Raw genomic sequence first — 8598 nt, forward strand, 5'->3', positions numbered from 1 at the left:
GTGAGATCATGTGGTATTTTTCCTTCATTGACTGGCTTATTTCACTTAGCATAATGCTCTCCAGCTCCATCCATGCCGTTGCAAATGGTAAGAGGTCCTTCTTTTTTATAGCAGCATAGTATTCCATCATGTAGATGTACCACAGTTTTCTAATCCATTCATCTACTGATGGGCACTTAGGCTGTTTCCAGATCTTAGCTATACCCTTTTATTATATAGGATTTTAATGACTTGGTTAGGGCCCCAAGAATTGTGCCATAGAATGGGACTTCTCCTCAGATCTTCTCCAAATCTCTCCTAGCTGTCTTTAGCGTAGGGACATCAGTAGAAGGACCTTTGAGTGGTGAGGGAATGTGTAGATGAGGGAGGGAGGCAGGCACATTGAGCTGAGGGGACTGTGGTAGGAGCATGGAGTGGGAGGGTAGCAGCAGGACCAGGCAATAAAAGCTAACATTTATTAAGCACTTACTGCACACCGGGCTCTGTTTGAAGGGTTTCAAGGTATTCTCCTACTGAATCCTGAATAATAATGAAGTAGCATTATTATTTCTATTTTACAGATTAGAAAACTGAGGCCACTGGCCCTCCATGACACAGCTGGTAAGTGGTGACCCAGGACCACCCAGTTGGTTTAACCATCATGCAGGCAGGCGGTCCTTGAGGAAGTGATGCTGCTGGCTCCGGGGTGGAGACCCTCTAGCCTTACGTCTTCTAGGACACCCAGTATGCCAGTTTTCAGGGGGAGAGAGTCCATGGTCCAGCCTTCTCAGGGCACCAGCCTAGAGTGTCCACTGCCTCCCGCTTCTGCTGCCACGTCTCCTGCGCAGAGGTGGAGCCACGATCTCTGCCGCCCAAGCGGCAGCTCATTTTCATTCATTTTCTTTAAATGCTTCTCGCTCTGTTTTTAAATCTAATTTCTTAGCTTCTTTTTTATCTTCACTCAAGTTGCTTTAATGAAACGAAAATGTGTCTGTTTTCTCTGCTGGAGCTGCCTGGGGAATTTCAATATAAAACAAACAAGTTGGCTTTAAAATTAAAATTTTATAGGTGGCACTTCCTCATTTAATGGGAGGGACGAAAGGCTGGAGTAAAACCAATTAACACAGGGATGGGACTCGGTGTTCAGCAAAATTAAACAACAGGAACGCGGTGTGCTGGGAGCTGGGCGAGGTGAGCTGCCCAGGCAGCCCTGGAGGGTGGCGGGGGCCCAGTGTCCCTGAGGCTTGGGGCCTGGCACTAGCACATGTGTGTGCTCAGGCCTTGCTCCCCCACTGCTACCCCAAGGACCTCATGTCCAGGTGCCTGTGTGCACACCTGCCCTGCACATTCAGATGGCAGGCGGTGGTGGGGGTGAGCAAACAGGGTGGTAGCTGTGGGTTTCTGGTTTGTAAGTCTGTTTGGATGCTCGAGTCCAGAGTGTGGCAACACCAGTTGACCCTTAGCCGTGGACCTGCTTGTGCTGGTAGGAAGTAGATTTCACACTGACAGTTACAACTGGATCCTGTCAATACTGGGCCATGGTGCCACAGACCCCAGGTAGCTCCCAGGGAAAGTTCCAGAGAAAGGGCCTGGGCAACTTTCTGCTCCTATCACCTCCTTCCTCCCCTCACCGATTCTTTTTGTTCCCCGTTGGGGCAGCTTTCTCCCCCTCCTTTTGCCCCCAGGCCCCTGATCTATGGAGAGGGGCACACTGGTTACTGGAATCCCCAGAGCGACAATAAGTCGGGAAGGCCGAGTGTCCCACCTGCTCTGAGTCAGGAAATCCAGCTGGTTGCCATGGTCACCTAGCACCCTTAGTTCCCCAGTAAGGCCTTTGGCCTCACGGATGCACTCCTGGGCAGTTCTGCTGGCCCCTGGCAGACCTCCAGCAGGAGCACGGGTGGTGGGTGACTGGTCCTGGCTCTCTTGGGAGGATGTCTTTGAGGGAACATCTGAGGTTGGAGGAAAGGGCTGCTTCTGAGGGCAGAGGAGATGGGGTGCATTCGAGGTGGTATGGCCACAGAGGCTGGCAGGATGGGGCTTCCGGATGCAGGTCTGTGCTCTGATCCATGGGCGGTGGGTCCCTCGACATCTGTCTTATGATCCAGGCGAGGGTCTCTTTGAAACCAGCCTGAGAAGCCTGAGGTTTATTTATAAGTCTGTCTGAGACCTGTTTGGAGGCCTAAGACTAGTTGGCCCGAGGACCAGTAGCATCCAACCAGTAAAAATGGTCCAAGGCCATGGCTGACACCGACCCTTCCCCTTCCATACAACTAAGAGTAAGCCTAGCCAAGCTGAGAGCGGATTCTTATGGCCAGGGGGCTGGCAGAACGGCTAGCGTCTTTCCTGTGATGATGTAAGGAGTTTACCCCAAACCACAAAACAGTTGACCAGAACCCTCATTCTATCCCGACAGCCAGCTGGCTGACCTGGACAAACCTGGCAAAGGCAACACGCTTCTTGAGGACCACACAGCCTGCCCCTCTTCCATAGAGAGAGACACAATTTGTCCTGTCTGAAATGGGTTTTTAAATAGAAATAGGAGTTCACCTGGTGGGAAGAACAATACTGACTGACACCCGTGAAGACACAGACATGTGAAACAGTACTCTCGGGCCAAGAGAACTACAAGTCCTTCGGTATTCTTGAACTTGAAGGAGCCAGAACTTGAAGGGGCCAGGCATATGAACATCACACGGAATAAGGTAAGAGAGAGCCTTGCAAACTGTAGGGTGCTACGCCAAATGAGTCACCGCTGTCACCATCCTCCTCCTGTTTGTCATGGGAACCGAATGAGTCAAGATGTGTGAAGTCGCATTGTAAACTGGAAAAGTGTTTATGAAAATGTTAATATCTTCACGGAGTAGGTAGGTTAAGTGTGAGAATGTGGAGATGGAGTAGACAATTAAAATATCTGCTAATTTCTCTCTTGAATTCACATTTCAGGAAATGTTTACAAACTGAGACGTCTAATTACTTTTCTCCCTCACACCTCTTTTCAGATGAATGCACTGGAAGAGACTTATAAGTAGCTATTAAAAATATTGTCAGTTTCCTGGTGCATCAGCTGGGACTCTCTCATATTATGTAATGGAAGACCCACCACAAAAGGCATGCGCACTTTTTGTGATTGGAAAGGCCAGAGGCAGCATGAACTTCAACATGCGCAGCTATTATCCAGAGTTTGAGACTCCTGGTGTGCAGGCCAGCTTCTCTGTGTTGGGCGCCAGTAGCTTCTAGCTCTTCCTGCAAATCCTGGGCGAGAGAGAGGCTGCCTGGGGAATTTCAATATAAAACTGAATCTTTTTTAAAAAAATATATTTTATTGATTTTTTACAGAGAGGAAGGGAGAGAGAGAGAGAGTTAGAAACATCGATGAGAGAGAAACATCGATCAGCTGCCTCCTGCACACCCCGCACTGGGGATGTGCCCGCAACCCAGGTACATGCCCTTGACCGGAATCGAACCTGGGACCTTTCAGTCCGCAGGCTGACGCTCTATCCACTGAGCCAAACCGGTTTTGGCTAAAACTGAATCTTTAAACTTCCCTTCTGATTGGACCGATTGAGTCACGTGGATGGGGAACCCAGGGCATAGATCTGCATCAAGTGACCATCCCTAAAACAATCACTGTGTACAGGAGGTAGGATGGGTGCCCACAATACCTGGTCACTCAGGTGGACCGCGGGACTACAGGTGTGCAGACCTGGATTCGTATTTGGTTTCTGTCCTCATTGCCGATTCAGCATCTACACCAGTGGTTTCCAACCATTTTTTGGCCATGACTCACCTAAGCATCTCTAAAATCCTGATGTGCCCTCCCCCGCTCTGTGATATACAATTCTTAATATTCAAAAAGTGAACTCCTATTCACGCAGAGGAAGCCTAAAAGGCCATTAACTTCATCTAAATAAGCTTCCAAAGAACATGGCACCCATAAAAGAGAAAAATAAAAGAACGAAAGGACAGTTGAAGTACTAAGGAAGAAATCACCTGAGATGCATAAATGTCACAATATATATTTATATACTGTATATGAGGCCCCTAGAACCACAAGAAATGCAAAAAATACATGGTTAATAACTCATTCTCGAATTGCCTCCCTTAAAAGTCAAATTGCGCCCCTGTGGGGCGTGTGTCCCATGCTGAGAACCAGTGATCTAAACTCTCTCTCCCCTGTATCTCTTGCTTGGCAGGCATAATAATTGGACCAGGCTGGGTCCCATCACTCCATGCTCAAACTACTATAACTTTTTTTTTTAGCTGTTTACTCAGTCCCTAGCCTCTCTGCTCACTAATACATTTTTCTCAATAGCTGCTCAAAAGCTCAACACATTTAATCATAGAAAAGAGTGCATATTACAGCTGATGTGATAAGACAGAGAACATAATTACAAAATTTAGCTATGGGAAAATTATCATCGTTGCCAAAGACACAAGTTTATCACTAGAAAACCCAATAAAATTAAGTCAAAATAATTAATTATGGCAAATAAAAGAGTTTAATAAGACGCTAGAAACAGAATAATAAATATAAGAAAAAACGGCTTTTTTTCTCTAACAACAATAATTAGTTTTAAAATATTGTAGTAGGTTATCTGGAGGAGAGGGTTTTGTGTTTTGTTTTTTTTTAACTTAATGAGGATGCTCACTTGGGGACAGTTTATTGCTGGGAACCAGGTTGGTTTCTAGAAGTGGAGACACACATGACCTTGAATTAGACCCCTCTCCACCCTTTTCAAGAAAATCACCAGGTGGATCTTTGATGCAAATAAGGCAAACAACACCTGCTTTTGTAAAAAGAAGCCTGGAAGGAGAAATCTAAGAAGCAGGCAGGCAAACAGGCAGTAAGTTTTGCAATGACAGTATTTAAGCAGTTAGCTATGCATGTGACCTGGTTTTATTGGCTGGGGTAGGAACAGAGGAGAATAGGGAGAGAGAGAGAGAGAAGCAGGACAGTAGGGTGACAAGCAGCCCAGGACCATGTGTCAATCACATGACCACCTCTCTAGGTTCTCCAGATGCCCAGGTATACTAATAATTGTCAAAATGTTAAAAACCTAATTCTCACGCAATACCTACTGAGCACAATCAAAATATTGCTTAGCTCAGTGAGAGAACCTTTAAACAAAGGTGATTCAAAGGGAGATATGAGAAGCTCATATGAAAAACAATAACTGAATAAGATTACTAAATTAGATAGAAATTTGCCAATATTCTATAGGCAGCGATTTTCAACCTTTTCCATCTCATGACACACATAAACTAATTACTAAAATTCTGTGGCACATCAAAAATATATTTTTTGCCCATCTCACCAAAAAGTAGGGATAGTTTTTTTGAATCGTTATTGTTGAGATTATTACAGATGTCCCTCTTTTTTCCCCCCATAGTTCCCTTCCACATGGTTCCCACCCCACCCCAGGCCCTCACTGCCCTATTGTCTGTGTCCATAGGTAATGCATACATGCTTGTAAGATCTTTGTCTAATCTCTTCCTCCACTCCCACCCCATTCCCTCTGAGAATTGTCAGTCTGTTCCATTTCCATGCCCCTGATTCTATTCCATTAACCAGTTTATTCTGTTAATCATCAGATTTTTTATTTGTTTGATTTTTAGATTTAATTGTTGACGGGTACGTATTTGTTGGCACTTTTTTGTTCATATTTTTAATCCTTAACTTTGTTTTCTTCTTCCTCTTCTTAGAGAATACCCTTCAGCATTTTATATAATACTTGTTTGATAGTGATTAACTCCTTTAGCTTTTTCTTATCTGTGAAGCTCTTTATCTGACCTTCGATTCTGAATGATAGCTTTGCTGGGTAGAATAATCTTAGTTGAGGTTCTTGCTATTCATCACTTTGAATATTTCTTGCCACTCCCTTCTGGCCTGCATGGTTTCTGTTGAGAAATCAGCTGACAGTCGTATGGGTACTCCCTTGTAGGTAACTAACTGCGTTTCTCTTGCTGCTTTTAAAATTCTCTCTTTGTCTTTTGCTCTTGGCGCTTTAATTATGATGTGTCTTGGTGTGGTCCTCTTTGGGTTCCTCTTGTTTGGGGTTCTCTGCGCTTCCTGGACTTGTAAGTCTATTTCTTTCACCAGGTAGGGCAAGTTTTCTGTCATTATTTCTTCAAATAGGTTTTCAATATCTTGCTCTCTCTCTTCTTCTGGAACCCCCATAATTCAGATGTTGGTACGCTTGAAGTTGTCCCAGAGGCTCCTTACAGTATCTTCTTATTTTTGGATCATTTTTTTTCTTTTTGCTTTTCTTGTTGGATGTTTTTTGCTACCTCATATTTCAAATCATTGATTTGATTCTCAAAATCATCTACTCTACTGTTGAATCCCTGTATTTTATTCTTTATTCCAATCAGTGTATACTTAATTTCTGACTGGTCCTTTTTCATTTTTTTTGGCATTCTCACTAAGATCCTTGAAAGTCTCACTAAGTCCCTTGGAGGATTCTATAAGATTTTTGAGTAACCTTGTAACTGTGGTTTTGAACTCTATCCAGTAGTTTGCTTTCTTCCATTTCTTTCATTTGTGACATGTTTCTTTATCTTTGCATTTTGGCTGCTTCCCTGTGTTTGTTTCTATGTATTGGGTAGAGCTGCTAAGTCTCCTTGAGTTGATAGAGTGGCTTGTGTAGTAGGTGTCCTATAGGGCCCAGTGGCTCAGCCTCCCCAATCACCTGACGTGAACACTCTTGGTGCACCCCTTTGTGGGCTGTGTGCTCAATCTTGCAGTTGAGCCTTGATTGCTGTTGGTGTCACTGGGAGGAATTGACCTCCAGGCCAATTGGCTGTGGGGACCAGCTGTGACTATAGTGGAGAGCTGCTGTGCAGGAGACACCCTTATGAGGAAGGACTTGCTTCAGTGGGGCTTTGGTGTTCACTGAGTCTGCCCCTTGAGTGTGTAGCTTATGGATGTGAAGAGTTGTAATCTGGTATGGTCTGACACTGACCACTGGGTACACTGGCTCTTGGGTCTCAAGGAAGGTGCAAGTCAGCCTCCTGCCAGCAGGAGCTACAGAGAGATCTGTAAATTCCTCCTCTTTGTATTGGGTTTGGAAGTGCCCAGACGAGACCCTGCTGTGAAGGAAGGCAGGCTGGTGCTGGTGCTGGGTCTTGGGCTGGTAGGGCCACAACATTAGTAACAAAGAAACAGAATTTCCGGAGGATGAGGCCCAGAAATCAGGATTTTAAAAAGATTCCCAGGTGATTCTAATGTGCAGCCAAGGTTGAGAACCACTGTTTTAGCCTGAGAAAGGACAGCGTGGGTGGGGTTGTAAATTGGGTAGGGCGGGATCTCAGGGAATTACCAGGGCTGAGCAAACAGAAATGGCTGCCAGTCAGCCCTGCAACTGGGGAGGTCCCAGTACAAGAACAATGACCGCTGTGAGCACTCCCATCTGGAAGAAAGCTGCCCCTGAGTTCCTGCCCTTATGCCAGACAGTCCAGTTGCTCCCCATATGTCTTGGTCCCCCAAAGCCTCACCTGGCACTGGAGGTCAGAGGAAGTGGGAGCTTTTAAATTCAGTTCGTGGTGCCGGCCTTTTAAGAGGAGCAGCTGGGCCTCCAGCAGACTGTGTGTCACTTAGGCCCAATCCGGACTGGTTTTTATGGCCTATAGTTCTTTTGGACCAAAGAGGCAATCTCCTTCCTGATTAACCCCTTCCCCAACAATTTTTTTGTTAAAAACGTTTCTTTTTCAGACTAATTTTTTTATTTTGGTTCTATATAGTATTTTTGATGCTGGTTATGAAAACAGTTTGTAACTTGTCTTCCTATAAACCATATTTTTTTTACCATATTTTCTTAGTATACTCATTGACGACTGAAAAAGAACATTTTGTGAAAACGAGTATACACGTTTCTGCCGGGGAAGGGGTTAAAAAAGCGGCACACGTGGGTGCTGGACCAGCCCGTTCCGCGCCTCCGCACCTGCTCCCAGTCTCTGTGCTTTCTTCTAGGACAGTGGTCGGCAAACTGCGGCCCCTTGAGTGTGGCTCTTCCACAAAATACCAGGTGCGCGCACGCATGTATAGTTTGATTCAAACTTCGTGGCCACACTCAAGGGGCCAAAGAGCCGCATGTGGCTCGCGAGCCGTAGTTTGCCAACCACTGTTCTAGTAGGACTTCCATTCAGCAAGCTTTCCAGCGGTCCTGGATGATGGTTGTTCTGTATTTTAGTTGTAATTTTGATGTGGTTGTGGGAGGCAGCGAGTACAGGCATTTGCCTATGCTGCCATCTTGGTTCAATATGTTGAGTTTTGATTCATTCACATGGGATGGCTATTGTGTTGGCTGTGGTCATTTTTTTATTGGGCAATCTAAGGGAAAAGAGGTCAGTGCCCCTATGTAGTCAGGTACCGCATGTTTTAAAAATTCTTGCGGCACACCAGTTGAAAATTGCTGCAATAGGGCAATAAAACTATAACCTCTGGAGTTGTTTCCTCTGCTGGTTGGAAATCACTTATACCTTATCAGTTTTCTACAAGTGAACACCTGACTCTACAGAGCAGGGGCCCTAATCAATAGTAATTAGGACGTCAAACAAAGCTGCGTGCCCTAGAGAGCCCGCTCGCTCTAGCTGGCGCCAATTTACAGGAGACTCACA

This window comes from Myotis davidii, unplaced genomic scaffold (assembly GCF_000327345.1).
Source record: "Myotis davidii unplaced genomic scaffold, ASM32734v1 scaffold88, whole genome shotgun sequence".
NCBI classification, from domain to species: Eukaryota; Metazoa; Chordata; class Mammalia; order Chiroptera; family Vespertilionidae; genus Myotis; species Myotis davidii.